General features: G+C 42.3%; 1 long non-coding RNA gene across 1 annotated transcript; it reads right to left on the bottom strand.

The window, feature by feature from the left end:
- Positions 1-6,517: 6,517 nt before the first annotated feature.
- On the bottom strand, positions 6,518-16,713 carry LOC143930100 (uncharacterized). The gene is made up of 3 exons (XR_013262711.1): positions 16,555-16,713; positions 15,499-15,552; positions 6,518-6,708 (listed from the first exon to the last, which is right to left on the bottom strand). It is a non-coding gene; the product is annotated as an uncharacterized LOC143930100 (long non-coding RNA).
- Between the last annotated feature and the right edge of the window lie 1,349 nt (positions 16,714-18,062).

Genomic DNA, 18,062 nt, shown 5'->3' with positions numbered 1-18,062 from the left:
TGGACCAATTTTGGGGTAAAATGGCTCGGGGTGCAATTTTGGTAATTTTGTACCCATTTCAGGATAAAAGGGCCAGGGGTGCAATTTTTGTCATTTTGGAACCTTTTTCGGTGGTAAAAGGGCCGGGGGTGCAATTTTGTGTCATTTTTGACCCATTTCAGGATAAAAGGGCCGGGGGTGCAATTTTGGTCAATTTGGACCCATTTCAGGGTAAAAAGGCCAGGGGTGCAATTTTGGTCATTTTGGACCCATTTTATTTCAGGATAAAAGGGCCGGGGGTGCGATTTTGTGTCATTTTGGACCTATTTCAGGATAAAAGGGCCGGGGGTGCAATTTTGGTCATTTTGGACCCATTTTATTTCAGGATAAAAGGGCCGGGGTGCGATTTTGTGTTATTTTGGACCTATTTCAGGATAAAAGGGCCGGGGGTGCTATTTTGGTCATTTTGGAACCATTTCTGGGTAAAATGACCCGGGGTGCGATTTTGAGACATTTTGAACCTATTTCAGGATAATAGGGGCCAGGGGTGCAATTTAGGTCTCTTTGGACCGATTTCGGGGTAAAAGGGCTGGAGGTGTGATTTTGGTCATTTTGGAACCAATTCGGTGTAAAAGGGCCGGGGGTGAGATTTTGTGTAATTTTGGACCCATTTCAGGATAAATGGGCCGGGGCTTCAATTTTGGTAATTTTGGACCCATTTCGGGGTAAATGGCCCGGGGTGCAATTTTGTGTCATTTTGGACCCATTTCGGGGTAAATGGCCCGGGGTTCAATTTTGTGTCATTTTGGACCTATTTAAGGATAGAAGGGCTGGGGGTGCAGTTTTGTGTCATTTTTGACCCATTTTGGGCTAAAAGGGCCGGGGGTGCAATTTTGGCCATTTTGGACCAATTTTGGGGTAAAATGGCTCGGGGTGCAATTTTGGTAATTTTGTACCCATTTCAGGATAAAAGGGCCAGGGGTGCAATTTTTGTCATTTTGGAACCTTTTTCGGTGGTAAAAGGGCCGGGGGTGCAATTTTGTGTCATTTTTGACCCATTTCAGGATAAAAGGGCCGGGGGTGCAATTTTGGTCAATTTGGACCCATTTCAGGGTAAAAAGGCCAGGGGTGCAATTTTGGTCATTTTGGACCCATTTTATTTCAGGATAAAAGGGCCGGGGGTGCGATTTTGTGTCATTTTGGACCTATTTCAGGATAAAAGGGCCGGGGGTGCAATTTTGGTCATTTTGGACCCATTTTATTTCAGGATAAAAGGGCCGGGGTGCGATTTTGTGTTATTTTGGACCTATTTCAGGATAAAAGGGCCGGGGGTGCTATTTTGGTCATTTTGGAACCATTTCTGGGTAAAATGACCCGGGGTGCGATTTTGTGTCATTTTGAACCTATTTCAGGATAATAGGGGCCAGGGGTGCAATTTAGGTCTCTTTGGACCGATTTCGGGGTAAAAGGGCTGGAGGTGTGATTTTGGTCATTTTGGAACCAATTCGGTGTAAAAGGGCCGGGGGTGAGATTTTGTGTAATTTTGGACCCATTTCAGGATAAATGGGCCGGGGCTTCAATTTTGGTAATTTTGGACCCATTTCGGGGTAAATGGCCCGGGGTGCAATTTTGTGTCATTTTGGACCCATTTCGGGGTAAATGGCCCGGGGTTCAATTTTGTGTCATTTTGGACCTATTTAAGGATAGAAGGGCTGGGGGTGCAGTTTTGTGTCATTTTTGACCCATTTTGGGCTAAAAGGGCCGGTAGTGCAATTTTGGCCATTTTGGACCCATTTTGGGGTAAAATGGCTCGGGGTGCAATTTTGGTAATTTTGTACCCATTTCAGGATAAAAGGGCCAGGGGTGCAATTTTTGTCATTTTGGAACCTTTTTCGGTGGTAAAAGGGCCGGGGGTGCAATTTTGTGTCATTTTTGACCCAATTCAGGATAAAAGGGCCGGGAGTGCAATTTTGGTCAATTTGGACCCATTTCAGGGTAAAAAGGCCAGGGGTGCAATTTTGGTCATTTTGGACCCATTTTATTTCAGGATAAAAGGGCTGGGGGTGCGATTTTGTGTCATTTTGGACCTATTTCAGGATAAAAGGGCCGGGGGTGCTATTTTTGTAATTTTTGACCCATTTTGGGCTAAAAGGGCTGGGGGAGCGATTTTGGTCATTTTGGCCCCAATTCAGAATGAAAGGGCCGTGGTGCAATTTTGGTCATTTTGGACCCATTTTGCGGTAAAAGGGCTGGGGGTGCGATTTTGTGTCATTTTGGATGCATTTCAGGATAAAAGGGCCGGGGTGCAATTTTGGTCATTTTTTAACCATTTCGGAGTAAAAGGGCTGGGGGTGCAATTTTGTGTAATTTTGGACCTATTTCAGGATAATAGGGGCCAGGGGTGCAATTTTGGTCTCTTTGGACCCATTTCGGGGTAAAAGGATTGGCGGTGTGATTTTGTGTAATTTTGGACCCATTTCTGTATAAAAGGGCCGGGGTGCGATTTTGTGTAATTTTGAACCCATTTCAGGATAAAAGGGCCGGGGTGTAATTTTGGTCAATTTGGACCCATTTTGGGGTAAAAGGGCTGGGGTGCAATTTTTGTCATTTTTGACCCATTTTGGGGTAAAATGGCCCGGGGTGTGATTTTGTGTCATTTTGGATCAATTTCGGGGTAAAAGGGCCGTGGTGCAATTTTTGTAATTTTGGACCCATTTCAGGATAAATGGGCCGGGGGTTCCATTTTGGTAATTTTGGACCCATTTCGGGGTAAAAGGGCCAGGGGTGCAATTTTGTTTCATTTTGGACCCATTTCAGGATAAAAGGGCTGGGGTGCAATTTTGTTTCATTTTGGACCCATTTCGGGGTAAAAGGGCTGGTGTGCAATTTTGGTCATTTCGGAAACATTTTGGGGTAAAAGGGCCGGGGGTGCAATTTTGTTTCATTTTGGACCCATTTCGGGGTAAAAGGGCTGGGGTGCAATTTTGGTCATTTTGGAAACATTTTGGGGTAAAAGGGCCGGGGTGCAATTTTGGTCATTTTGGAACCTTTTTATGGTAAAAGGGCCGGGGTGCTATTTTGTGTCATTTTTGACCCATTTCAGGATAAAAGGTCCAGGGTGCTATTTTGGTCATTTTGGAACCATTTTATTTCAGGATAAAAGGGCCGGGGGTACGATTTTGTGTAATTTTGGACCCATTTGAGAACAAAAGGGCCGGGGGTGCAATTTTGGTCATCTGGGAACCATTTGGGGTAAAAGGGCTGGGGGTGCAATTTTGGTCATTTTGGACCCATTTCGGGGTAAAAGGGCTGGCGGTGCGATTTTGTGTCATTTTGGACCCATTTTGGGGTAAAAGGGCCGGGGGTGCAATTTTGTGTAATTTTGGACCCACTTCAGGATAAAAGGGCTGGGGGTGTAATTTTGGTCATTTTGGACCCATTTTGGGCTAAAAGGGTTGGGGGAGTAGTTTTAGTCGTTTTTGACCCATTTCTTGCTAAAAATGCCAGGAGTGAGATTTTTGTAGGTTTTGTTTTTTTTGCCCATTTTGGGCTAAAAAGGCCAGTGGTGCGATTTTGGTCATTTTTGTGCCATTTCGGGCTAAAAGGGTGCGATTTTGGTCATTTTGGACCCATTTCGGGCCAGGAGTGAGATTTTTGTAGGTTTTTTTTTTTTTTACCCATTTCGGGCTAAAAGGGCCAGGGTTGCAATTTTGGTAATTGTGGGCCCATTTTGGGCTTTAAGGTTCGGTAGTGTGATTTTAATCATTTTGAACCCATTTCTTTCTAGAAGCGCCGGGGGTGCGATTTTAGACATTTTGACTGATTTTGTGCTAAAAGGTGCGATTTTTGTCATTTTGGACCCATTTCAAGCTAAAAGGGCCTCTGGGTGCGATTTTGCTTATTTTGGACCCATTTTGGGCTAAAAAGGGCTGGGGGAGTAATTTTAGTCCCTTTTGACCCATTTCGGGCTAAAAGTACCGGGATGCAATTTTGGTCATTTTGGACCCATTTTGGGCTAAAAGGGTCGGGGGTGCGATTTTGATCATTTGGACCCATTTCAGGCTAAAAGGGCGGGGGTGTGATTTTGGTCATTTTGGGCTTATTTGGGGCTAAAAACGCCACCGGTAGTGCGATTTTGGTCATTTTGGATCCATTTCCATCTAGAATCCCTGGGGGTGTGATTTTTGTAATTTTTGACCCATTTTGTACTAAAAGGGCCGGGGTGTAATTTTGGTAGTTTTTTGGACCCATTTCGGGCAAAAGGGGCCGGGGTGGGATTTTTTTCATTTTGGACCCATTTCGTGTTAAAAGCGCCAGGGGTGCGATTTTGGTAGTTTTGGACCCACTTTGGGCTAAAAGGACCAGGGGTGCGATTTTGGTCGTTTTTGACTAAGGATGAGCTGAACACCCCCAGAACCTGCGATCAGACCTAAACTTCATGTGAACTATAGAACCCTATTAAAGTCTATGGGACTCGAACGTTCAAAATCAAAAGTGCTAATTTTAAAGGCTAATATGCAAGTTACTGTCCTAAAAAGTGTTTGGGGACCTGGTCCTGCCCCAGGGGACATGGATCAATGCAAAAAAAAGTTTTAAAAATGGCAGTTTTTTGGGAGAAGTGATTTTATTAATGCTTAAAGTGAAACAATAAAAGTGTAATATTCCTTTAAATTTCATACCTGGGGGGTGTGTATAGTATGCCTGTGAAGGGGCGCACGTTTCCCGTGCTTAGAACTGTCCCTGCACAAAGTGTCATTTCTACAGGAAAATAAGTCATTTAAAATCACTCGCGGCTATAATGAATTGTTGGCTCCCCGTAATACAGAGAACAGTCATTGAAAGTCATTGATAAAAAAAAGCGTGGGGTTCCCCCAAATTCCAGGCCCTTCAGGTCGGGTACGGATATTAAGGGGAACCCCGTGTCAAATTTAAAAAATAAATGACATGGGGTTCCCCCCAAACACAGGTTTCATAGGTTTCTGTTACATCAGAGGGGGGCGGGGTTATCCACATGTCATTGGGGAAGCCAGGCTTTCCCCTTGTGTCAGAGGGGGCAGGGTCAGGTGACAGGTGGCCCCGCCCTCCTCATATAAGAAGTGTCAGGCTGCCGGGATCCCGGCAGTGTCTCCAGTGGAGACAAGATGGATGCGCTGCGCTGGAGGGAGAGATCACCCATCGCTGGATCAGATCAGCCAACGCTGGACCCCGGAGAGATGATCATCCATCGCTGGATAAGAGTGGATTACCACCGCTGGAATCTTTTTTTTTTTCTTTTTTTAATAAAGAACTTTTGCAACGGTGTGTGTGTCTTTTTAAACTATTTTTTACACTTTCTTTGTGAAATGGTAGGGGTACATTTGTACCCCCTTACCATTTCAGACAGGGAGAGGCCAGGATCTGGGGGTCCTCTTGTTAAAGGGCGCTTCCAGATTCTGATAAACCCCCTGCCCGCAGACCCCCACAACCACCGGCCAGGGTTGTGGGGTTTAGGCCCTTGCCCTCATCAACATGGGGACAGGGTGCTTTGGGGGGACCCCAAAGCATCCTCCCAATGTTGAGGGCATGTGGCCTGGTACGGTTCAGGAGGGGGGGGGCGCTCTCTCGTCCCCCCTCTTTTCCTGCGGCCTGCCAGGTTGCGTACTCGGATAAAGGGTCTGGTATGGATTTTTAGGGGGAACTCCACACCAAATAAAAAAAAAAACACGGTATGGAGTTCCCCCTAAAAATCCATACCAGACCTGAAGGGTCTGGTATGGATATTTGGGGGAACCCCACGTAATTTTTCTTTTTAAATTTGACACAGGGTTCCCCATAATATCCATACCAGACCTGAAGGGCCTGGTAATTGAAATGGAGGAACCCCACGCTTTTTTTTTTATCAATGACTTTCAATGACTGTTCTCTGTATTATGTAAAATGTATTGAAAACTCACCCAGAATATATAGCACACTAGATCAGGTGAGCCTGATCACATTATCGTATACTGTAAACAGGAATTTAAATAGCATAGCTAAGGAAAGCCAATGCAGAGGGTGCAGATTGTGGGGCAATGGGGGGAAGTGCATGGGGGACACTGGGCAGGACAGCCTGTCAGTCAGACTATATAGGGCCCTATGATTTCTAATGGTGGCCCTGCGAACAATAATAAGAAACTGATGCCACTTTTTATTCAGGAGACTTATGCCCCGTACACACGTTCCGATTATCGTAAGACAGATCGTTCACATTTTGTTGCATACAACTAAGATCGAATACAACAGTGCAAAATGTGTGTAAGATTTTTGTCGTACGATTCTGGAAAAATCTTCCATTGTGCGTAGCTACGTATTTTAAAGTATGTCAAATACGTGTGATCAGATTATCGAATGATCTGTCCGAAAGCGACTTTTGTAGTCCGATAATCGGAACGCGTGTATGGGGCATTAGAGTAAATAATAATCAAAGCATCTCAAACTTCACATAGGTTTGTTTATTCTTTTCAACACACCGACCCTTTGGGCATAACATTGCAAATGTCAGGAAAGAATTTCCAGAAGCTTTTTGTTGTTGTTTTTACCAAATTTATTGAATATGCAGATTTGCACAGAACATCAAGACACAGACAACATAACATTTTTAATCATTTGTTTGCTTGGTATTGTTTCATTTGAGTCTTTCATGTAGATTTTATTTTTTACATCCTTGTTGTTGGGTCTGGCATGGCTCAGGAGGGCAGGGGAGGCAAGGATCTGTGCAGACAGAAAATTATAATATGAATACATGTTATACATTTGTATTCTTAACTGACCTTATAGAATATATACACTTTCTGTATATACACTTTCTGAGAAACCTAGTATTCAGTAATCACTAATTATATAGGTACTAAATTGTGCGTGTTGTCAGCCTCTACACAATAAATTAGTATGGCATCCCTAAATATACCCCAATACAACCACTACTACTACTTTCTTGTTGATCCTCAAGCCCTGAATCACAGAAGCCGTGATTTCCATACATTGAACTTATGATGGCAGAGAAGCCTGTAAGCCCTTGTACACACGGTCGGACATCCCGACAACAAAATCCATCGGATTTTGTCCTACGGATTTTGTCCGAAACTTGTGTTGCATACACACGGTCGGACAAAGTTGTCGGAAAATCCGATCGTACGTAACGTGATGACATTATTTTGTTACGACGGGACTACGTTCAGGCTAGTAGCCAATAGCTTTGGTCTAGGAATTTGATCTGAGCATGCGTGGCACTTTTTCCGATCGGAATTCTCTACACACAATTGGACAAAGTCCGATCAGATCATGTTGTCGTAAAGTTTTATAGCCCAGCTCTAAGCCCTTGTACACACGGTCGGACATTTCGACAACCAAATCCGTCGGATTTTGTCCGTCGGATCTTGTCCGAAATGTTGCATACACACGGTCGGACAAAGTTGTCGAAAAATCCGATCTTTCAGAACGTGATGACGTATTTTCTTTACGATGGGACTACGTTCAGGCTAGTAGCCAATAGCTTTGATGTAGGAATTTGATCTGAGCATGCGTGGCACTTTGTCCGATCGAAATTCTCTACACATGATCGGAGTATGTCCTATCGGACCAGTTTGTCGGAAAATATTTCCAACATGTTGGAAAACTTGGTCCGACGGATATTCCGACGGAATCAGTCCGATGCATACCACACACAGTCGGATTATCCGACAACACGGTCTGATAGGACACATTCCGACGGATTCTCCGACCGTGTGTACGGGGGCTAAAACTTTGTCCGTCGGATATTCCGATGGAAACAGTCCAATGGAGCCCACACACAGTCGGATTATCCGACAAAATGGTCCGATCGGACATTTTCCGTCGGAATGTCCGACCGTGTGTACAAGGGCTAAGAGCGAATGCCCATAAATTCTCCTAAATTCTTTTAGACAGGCATGTCTTTGAATTTGCTCTGTATGATTGAACTGAAGGATTTGTCTATAAAAGAGTAAATCCTCCTAAATGTGACATTCCAATAGTTGGCTGATACTGTTGGCCCAAAAGTGAACCTGCGATACAGAAATGTTGTGGAATCCATCGCTGACTTGTTTTTAAAGGTGGAATCTCCAAGGCTGTCATCCTCATTCTGTCTTTACTACCTATCAGCAGGATGAGGACTTTTCCCATGTAACTGGCTGCATGCTTGTTCTGGTCAGTGACTCAAGGTAGAGAAAACAGTATGAGGATGGATATTATAAATGTCACTCGTGCAAAGTGTGAAAAGCTAAATAAAAAAAATTGTGAAAAAAAATATTAAAGAGCTAATGTGCATGTGGATAATACAAAATTCCTGATGCTGCGTACACACAAGCGAAATGTCAGACAGAAATAGTCAAACGGAAGCTTTTTATCATATATTCCGATCGTGTGTATGCTTCATCTGACTTTTTTTTTTTTTTTTTATTCTGACGGACCTAGAAAGAGAGCACGTTCTAAATATTTCCGACCGAACCAATTCCTATCGGGAAAAGCGATCGTCTGTATGCTGTTCCGACAGACCAAAAACGACGCATGCTCTGATGCAAGTACGAGACGGAAGCTATTGGCTACTGGCTATTGAACTTCCTTTTTCTAGTCCCGTCTTACATGCTGTACGTCACCGCGTTGCGCAATAAACAGATTCTGGACAGCCGCACTCTTGAAAAGTAGCCTTCTTTTATTGAGAAAAATTCACATAAAAAAAAAAAAGATGGAAATCACAACAGATAAAATAGCTGAAGTTTCGCACTAGCGATAGTGCTTATTCATAGTTCAATAAAAGAAGCTACTTTTCAAGAGTGCGGCTGTCCAGAATCTGTTCCTGTTCATTGCTATTAGCCATTGCCAGCACCTACGACTTCCGACCCGAGAGTTAGGTTCATTATCTGTTTGTTTTTCCTGGAGCGGTGATATCTCCCTTTTTACCGCATTCTTGGTGGTCGGAATTTGGTGTGATGGGGTGCACACTAGAATGTTTCAGCAGAATTCTGTCGGAACTCCGTCGGAAATATATATATTTTTTTTTCCGATGAGAAAACCGGTCGTGTGTACAGGACATTAGTTGCCCACTGCTAGGATGCCGTAGCATTAATAGTAGAATTAATAGTAGTACACCCTGATACCAAACTATAGTAATATTCTGCCTACTAAAATAATGTGGAATAAAGTGCTAAGGTGCTATGTCACTGATACATAAATCAACCTATTCCTATATTCATGTAAGAAACTCATCAATATGCAAAGATCAATCAGAATAAATTCATAGTTACATAGTTACCAAGTTAGTAAGGTTGAATAAAGGCACCAGTCCATCCAGTCTACAATTGTCCATATCCCTGTACATTGCACACTCACATCGGTCCCTACCCTCAAGGAGCCCACAATCCAAGGTCCCCATTCATATACTAGGGCCAATTTTGGACAGAAGCCAATTAACCTACCTGCATCTCTTTGGAATGTCATCAATGTGAAATTTAAAAAAAAGAAAGAATATATGTGCAGTCCATGGTTCAAGAATTAAGCATGCTGCCAGTGAATGCATAAGAGGATTCCCATGCCATCAGGTGGATATAAATCTATTCAAAAGCCTTGCTGACCCACCTCGGCATAAGCCCAGGGGGTCCACACCTGCGGGTAAATGCGCACTCGCTGCTGGGAGTCTGTGTTGGGAGTTGCAGTGTATTTGCACAAGAACGCAGCACTTTACAGTCTAATATTGATGAACTTCACATGCAGTTTATGTTGATGGACTTTCATAGTAAAACACTTATAGTAGGACAGGGAGTGAGGGTAATTATATTTAATGGACCCTGAAACAGCAGCAAAAACCTGAGCGGAATTCTGATCCTTTATCACTTTGTCCAAAACTAGAAAAAAAAATGTTTTTGGCTTGACAAACAGTTTAAGTAATTTACACCTCCTTGCTCTTGGGCACCTACTTATCTCCCCCAGCTATACCCCAATCATTGAACCCAATACAAAATGATCACCTGGATTATATTTAATATATTTGATATAATGGAAAAAAAAAAAAAAGGTGTGATGCCCTCTTTTGCTTTACAGTTCTCAGAGCTGAGAGGCAATGCTGGAGATTCTGCTGTGGCAACTTATCACAGTATTTTAAAGAAAATAACAAAACCTAGCTGATCCTTCCATCTACTGAGGTACAGCTTAAACGAAAATGCCATACTGGATACTGTTCTAGGCACAGAGTCCACTAAACTAACCTCTACCCAACACTATCTGCCTTCCCACAGCAACAACATTGGCTGACAAAGCCAAAAGTAGATGGGAACCCGATATTGGGGTCATAGAAAAAACGGATTGGAAATAAATTTTAGATCATACTAACAGTTTCCCCCAAAAGGTCAGACCGGTTAAAACAACTATACAGGATATCCTACATTGGGCATATTTGACAACCCAGAAAATTGCGCAATACCAGTCCACACGTAGTACACTTTGTCCATTATGTGCCTCCGCACCTGGCTCTATCATTTGTTATGGAGTTGCCCGGTTATAAAAACTTTTGGCTTCAGGTAATTCACAATCTGCATGACAAGAAGGGTTCACCAGCGGTTCTAGACCCTAATTTAGGCCTAATGGGCCTACTTGTGGATCCAGAGGTAGATAAATTCCTTGCTAGCTTTTTATAGGAAACACTGTTTCTTTTTTATATGAAACAGTGGCATCGGAACTGGATGTAGGAAATACCCCCCATAATCCAGAGTTGGAAAAAAAGCCTCTATGTGTATTAAAAAAAAACTGATTTATACACATAGAGGCTGTCCACTTAAATATCCCACGGTGTGGGATAGGTGATTAGCAGATAGTGAGAGACTCGTACCTGAACATCTAAACTTTGTTGCACTCAGCAAAGTCAGTGTATACCTGAAATGCCTTGTACACATGGTCGGACATTCCGACCACAAGATCCATCCGATTTTTTCCAACGGATTTTGTCCGAAACTGGTGTTGCATACACACGGTCGGACGAAGCTGTCTGAAAAACCGATAGTTCGGAATGTGATGACGTTAGTTTGTTACGATGGGACTACGTTTAGGCTAGTAGCCAATAGCTTTGGTCTCGTAATTTGATCTGAGCATCCGTGGCACTTTGTCCGATTGGAATTCTCTACAAACGATCAGAAAAAGTCTGATCTGATTTTTTTGTCGGAAAATTTGAGATCCTGCTCTCAAATTTTTCCCATCAGAAAAAGTCTGATAGAGCCCACACACGAACGGATTTTCCAACAATATAATCCAATCGGACCTTTTCTGTCGGAATTTCTGACCGTGTGTACAGGGCATAATGGTATGTATACCAAAATCTTTTACCTCTCGTCTATTTGTTTGCCTAGGGCATAATTTTTCCCCTTCACATTGCAATGCAAATCTGTGTATTAAAGCTCTCTATATGATATAATATGATCATTGATGCCTAAAGTTGTGTAATCTGCTACTTGCAGTCAATCTGTAGAACTGTTTTACCCATGACTTTGCCCCCTTTCCTTTTTTCTTTTTATGTGATTATTGTACCATGTACCTTTTTCTCCATAAAGTTGTTTTTTTCCAATTAAAAAAAAAAGCTAACTAAAATGTAAATATATATTTATTTCTAAAGGTAGGTAAAAAGGAGCACCCAATGTCCAGTGCATGCAAGCAGATAGGTAAGTTTGTAATTGTTTTGTGAGAGTAGCAACAAGTAATCAAGCCAATGCATTGCAGGGGAACAAAGACTTCCCCTACCACAGAGATGTGTCTACAAAGTACAGTGATTCTCAACCAGGGTTGCGTGGAACCTTAGGGTTCCTCCAGAGGTTGCTAGGGGTTCCTCCAGCATTGGGCAATTTCTGCCTCTCAGATAAGTTCCCACTGTTCCCAAGATCCCATTGATCCTTTTTAGCTATCTGCAAGGAGGTAATTCTTCCCAATGACCACAATTGTAAGGACCATTGTTTCCAACGACCATCACACTAATGTATCATGAATTGTAGATTTCTAATTTTTAGCAGGGTTCCCCGAGACCGGAGAACTATCTCAAGGGTTCCTCTGTGTTGAAAAGGTTGAGAAAGGCTGGTCTACATACTAATACATTTGGAAGGATCTCAAACAAGTGTGTCTGTAACACCAAGATCAGAAAGATCGATGTTGGCTGTGTTTGCAGAGGCAGCATTGATTCAATGGTGATCAGGGTATTTAGAAAGAGAAAATCTCATTAATGAGATCAGACAGTAATAAAAAACAGACAGAGGTTTTAACCCCCCAGCCCTGTATTCAAATCTAAAATTGTTTTGCCCTTAGTAATACCTTAACAATAAGTAAGCAATGGCCACTTCCATATATACCGGATAAGATAAGTATTGAACACGTCACCGTTTTGCTAGGTAAATATATTTCTAAAGGTGCTATTGACATGAAATTTTCACCACATGTCAGTAACAACCCATGCAATCCATACATACAAAGAAACCAAACTAAGTTCAAAAAGTATTGAACACGCTAACTGAAATGTATTTAATACTTCATATAAAATCCTTTGTTGGTAATGACAGCTTTAAGAAGCCTTTTGTATGGGGAAACTAGTTGCATCCATTGTTCAGGTTTGATTTTTGCCCATTCTTCCACAGTCTTCAAATCTTGGTTCCTTGGGCCTCTTGTATGATCTCTGATCTTTAGTTCTTTCCACAGATTTTCTAATGGATTTAAAGAGGAAGTAAACCCTGATGAGTTTACTTCCTCTTTCATTCCCTGCAAAGGCAAAGCATAATGGACTACTATGCATCGCATAGTAGCCCATTATGTGTCACTTACCTGACACAGGAGCCAGCGAAGTCGCCGCTGTCCCCTGTAGTCCGCCGCATCCATCTTGCTGGTGGCGTCTCGCAGCTCCGCCGCTGTCATTCGGCGAAGCCGCGATGACATCACTCCCGCGCATGCGCACGGGAGTCGACAGGCGCGGCAGCTCCATTCTTGGAAATGCCGCGCTCAGTGCGCCTGCATGCGCCGTAGACAGCGGTGCCCGTTTTCGGGCAAATATCTCCTAAACCATATAGGTTTAGGAGATATTGCTTGGACCTACAGGTAAGCCTTAATCTAGGCTTACCTGTAGGTCAAAGTGGTTTGTAAGGGTTTACAACCACTTTAAGTCAGGTGACTGGCCTTGTTTCATCTTCGTCATTCTGGTAGATGGCAGCAGATTTTTATCAAGAATGTCATGGTACAATTTTCCATTAATCTCTCCTTTAAGCATATGAAGTTTGCCATTACCGTATGGTGAAAAACAGTCCCACACCATGATGTTCCCACCTCCATGCCTCACTGTCAGTATGGGGGTGTTTTTGGGGTGATGTGCAGTGCCATTTGTACCTCCAAACATGGTGTGTATTATGGCATCCAAAGAGTTCAATTTCGGTCTTATCTGACCAGATTATATTTTCCCAGTATTTCACAGGCTTGTCTAAATGTTGTGCAGCTTCAACATGTTTTTTCTTCAGCAATAGAGTCTTGCGTGGTGAGCGTGCATGCAGGCCATAGCGGCTGAGTGCTTTACTTATTGTTTTCTTTGAAACAATTGTACCTGCTAATTCCAGGTCTTTCTGAAGCTCTTCACAAGTGGTCCTTGGCTCTTGGACAACTCTTCTGAAAAAAAAATTTCACTCCTCTGTCAGAACAGTTGCGAGGAGCACCTGGTCGTGGCCGGTTTATGGTGAAATTATGTTCTTTACACTTTTGGATAATGGCCCCAACAGTGCTCACTGGACACCTTGGTAATGAGACACCTTTTTATAGACCATCAGTTGAGACTGAACCAGCTGATATTAATTTGCACTGACAAGGAACAGGATTGCTTTCTAATTACTGATAGATTTAAGATGGTGTCTTGGCTTTCCGTGCCTTTTTGCACCTCTTTTTCTTCATGTGTTCGATACTTTTTCACTTTGTCATTCCTATTTATTACACATAACTTAATTTCTGAACTTATTTGTTTTGGTTTCTTTGTATGTATGGGTTTCATGGGTAGTTACTGACATGTGGTGAAAATGTTATGTTAATAGCCCCTTTGAAAATATATTTACCTAGAAAAATGGTGACTTGTTCAATACTTATTTTACCCGCTGTATAAGTTGCCCTAAATGCAATGAAATTGATTTACCACTGATGTGTACTACATAATTCCTGCCACAAAAAATATATAGGCAAATGTATTCCAGCTGAGTACATACAAATTATATTTGTAAATGATATTTGATGTTTACTGACTCACTAGGCTTAGGGCACTTTGGTTTTTGGTCCTGACATTGCTGCACTGGCTTGCATTCTGCAAAGGAAAAGTAGGGACATTAGATGGCATGGGAAAGGTATCCCCATCAGTGGCGGCTGGTGCTCAACATTTTTGGGGGGGTGCAAACAAACTGAAAAATTCAGAAAAAAACCCCATCAATTGCAGCCTCACTGTGCCATCAAACGCAGCCACTTTGCCCATCAAACGCTGCCACGGTGCCCATTAAATGCTGGCACTGTGCCCATTAAATGCTTCCACTGTGCCCCAAATGCTTTCTGTCACTGTGCCCATTAAGTGCTGCCGCTGTGCCCCCCACCCGCCATCTGCACGGCACTTACCTCGTCTCTAGTGTGCAGTGGGTGACATCGGCAAGCGGTGTCCGGTGTCCTCCAAATTCTCCCGCGCTCCTCCTCTTGTCTTCTGCAATGATTGGATGCCTGGTAGGCGTCAAATCACAGCGCCTGTGATTTCAGCCAATCAGGTGACAGGTAACCCAGACCCGGCAAACTGATTGGCTGAGAGGCGGGTCAGTGTTAGGGAAGCAATGTATTCACTTCTCTAACACTACACTGTGTAAACAGTGAACACAGAGCAGTGGACCCACTGTTTACCCTTTTGGAAGCCTATTAGAGACCACGGCTCTAATCAGGACACCTATTAGAGCTGACAGCTCTAATCAGGCACTTCCAAAGAAACCCCACCGCTGTAATTCAGATGCCGGACACCTGAATAGGGGGCAATGCAATGCATGAATCTATCTATTGGTGATAGAGCGGTGCAGGATAGAGGGGGTGGCGCTCCTGCGCCCTCTATGGACGCACCACCACTGATCCCCATTGAAAGATTTTCCCTCTATTCTTGTTTTGGTGGCAATTCAAAAACGTGGATCTACCCTCACATTTAATCCCCGTGCCAATGATGATCAGGATAATTAGAGAGAGTGAATCTCGCTAATGGGGACACAGACAGTAATAAAAACCTAACAGAGTTTTTAACCCCCTACCACTGTGTCAATACCTAAAAGTTTTATGCCTTTAGTAATACTTTAACAATAAATAAGCAGTACCCGATCTCATATAAAAGTTGACCTAAGCAAAGTGAAAATGAATTATCACTGATGTGTTCTATATAATTGTTTCCATAAAAAAAAAAAACATAATGGCAATTTATTCCAGCTGAATACATAAAAATGGCATGTAAATTATTTTTGCTGTTTACTAACTCACCAGGCTTAGGGCACTTTGGTTTTTGGTCCTGACATTGCTGCACTGGTTTGCATGCTGAAAAGGAAAAGTAGGGACATTATTTATGAAGCCATGTGTCTTTTTAGGCCTTAGATCACTACTGTTAATGATAATATATATATAAAAAAAAAGAACAATTCAAAAAGAAAACACTAAATCTGAATTTGATAAAAGTGTCTAGTAGCAAGTATTTCTATATCTTTGATGTCTGATAATTGCTCAGACTTACAGCAGCATATTTGTATGACACAAATGAATGTAAATGACACATGGCACTAGACACCGCTAAAAACCTATAATGTGCTTGCTGCTGGTGATTTGATTAAAACGTATTCTTACATAAAATACTTGAACATGCTGAAGCATGGTTTCTATGAAACAGGTATATTAATTTAGACTTTTATTTTTTTTTTCTTCAAAAGTCCTTAATAAGTTATCTCTTATTTTAAAAACCCCTTATGCCGCGTACACACGACCGGACTTTCCGGCAGACTAGGTCCGACGGTCTTCCCGATGGACTTTTGGCGGAGTTCTGACTGACTTTCCGAACGGAATTGGCCACACATGAATGGACTAAGTCCATTCGTAAGTCCGTTCATTTTGAACGTGATGACGTAAACGGTACTAAACAAGGAAGTTCAATAGCCAGTAGCCAATAGCTTCCCTTGCGTTGTATTTGCACACAGACGAGCGGTTTTCCCAATTTTAGTCAGTCGGAATTGAGTCTGTCAGATAGATTTGAAACATGTTTTATATCTACTGTAGGTCCGTCTGATTTATTTTAATTTTTTTCTGAAAAACGATGGGATTTGCCCACACACGATCGGGTTGTCTGACAGACTAATCCCTAGACCTAGTCTGCCGGAAAGTCCAGTCGTGTGTATGCGGCATTAGAGTTATGTTATTGTATATTTATTTGTGGCATGGGACTTGTGGATTTAAATTAACACATCATATTGTAGACACCAAAACAGTGTAAGGCCGATCATCAACTTTTCCACTTTCTGAAGGGTTCTATAAGTATAAAAAGCTACTTACGGTCCTGGCACTTCTGATCATGATGTTTTTGATGTTGTTCATGTTGTTCATGGTGTCCATGATGTCCATGAGATCCACCTTTAGTAGACATTGTTGTTGGCTGGTGCTAGCAAGTAAGTTCAAAGTTAACTCAAAGGAATAGCAAGTTCTGTTATGAAGGAGATAAACCTGATGCTTTTATACCCAAGTTGTTTCCTGCTTGTAAAGGGGGATGTGAATCTCTTGAAAAACCAGTTTGATTTTTCACCAAACCTGACATTCATTTTATAGAGGAACCTTTTTAAATTATTGTAATGTTCCAGGAAGGAAGGGGTGTTGCCTCCTTGGTGTATCATTTAAAAGCTAATTATACCCAAATCTTACATGAGTTATAGATGACTCTCTAAGGCTGGGTTCACACTAGTCGCAGAGAAACCAGAGCTGGAATTGGCACCTGAAGAGAAAAAGCAGCTGATCAGCAGTTCCTCTCTGTTGTAGCTGTGGATCAGCTGACCTGGGAGAGGGGAGATGTAGTGAAGAGGGGGAAAGAATTTGTGTTCAGAACAGAAAGCATCTGCAAATCAGATGCGTTCCCATAGAAGATTATGTGTCTGCAATTCGCACCGCAATGCCTAGAAAACTGACACTTTTTTTGGGCAATGCGGAGTGTGGATGCAATGCACATATGTGAACCTGACTCATTCAAATGAACAGATTTCAAAAATGTCCCAGCCATATTGAACATTAGGTCATGAATTCCATAGCTGATGACCGAATGAATATATAGTTACATAGTAGATAGGGTTGGAAGAACCCCAGGTCCATCAAGTCCAAAGTGTGTGTGTGTGTGTGTGTGTGTGTGTGTATCAGTTTTAGTCTTCTAAGAGTACAGTATACATACCCTTATATAGTGTGCTCATTGAGGAGAACACATCTAGAAGGCTTTTGATTTTGTCAACACTCACAGCTGATGTTTTTGCTCTAACGGTAAAGTACCCTCTACACAATTTCAGATTAAACCTTCTCTCCCATCTTTTAAATTGTGACTGCCTGCCCTCGTCATGGACCCATGATTACAATTAAGATTAAAAAGTTTGTTGCAGTCTTTCCAATCACCAATGATTCATTTGTATGTAAGTATTGTAAAGTCTCAGATTTTTTTAGGTAAAAATAACAAACAGGTTATACTTATCACTGTGCAGTGTATTTGCACAGAGCAGCCCAGATCCTCTTCGGCTCTCCCGGTCCCTCCCTCCGGTTGAGTTCCCCCACAGCAAGCAGCTTTCACCTGAGTCACAGCTTCATATCTCCATTTGGACACAGAGCTGCGGCTTGCCCCCCCCCCCCCTCCCTCCTTCTCTTCCCATTGGCTAACTGACTTTTTTAATTGTATGTTTATTAGAGATTTTTTTTTTTTCAAAAGTTTTTATTGGGAATCAAAAGACAATCATACAGATAATTGACAGTCAATTTTGATAACGATTTACAGAACACAGTAATTTACACAAGTCAGAAGCAATACAAAAGAC

This window comes from Lithobates pipiens, unplaced genomic scaffold (genome assembly GCF_037356315.1).
Source record: "Lithobates pipiens isolate NorthernLeopardFrog02 unplaced genomic scaffold, aLitPip1_a1.2 Scaffold_25, whole genome shotgun sequence".
NCBI lineage: Eukaryota > Metazoa > Chordata > Amphibia > Anura > Ranidae > Lithobates > Lithobates pipiens.
The sequence above is the reverse complement of the archived record's forward strand: the minus strand, read 5'-3'. Positions and strand labels throughout refer to the sequence as shown.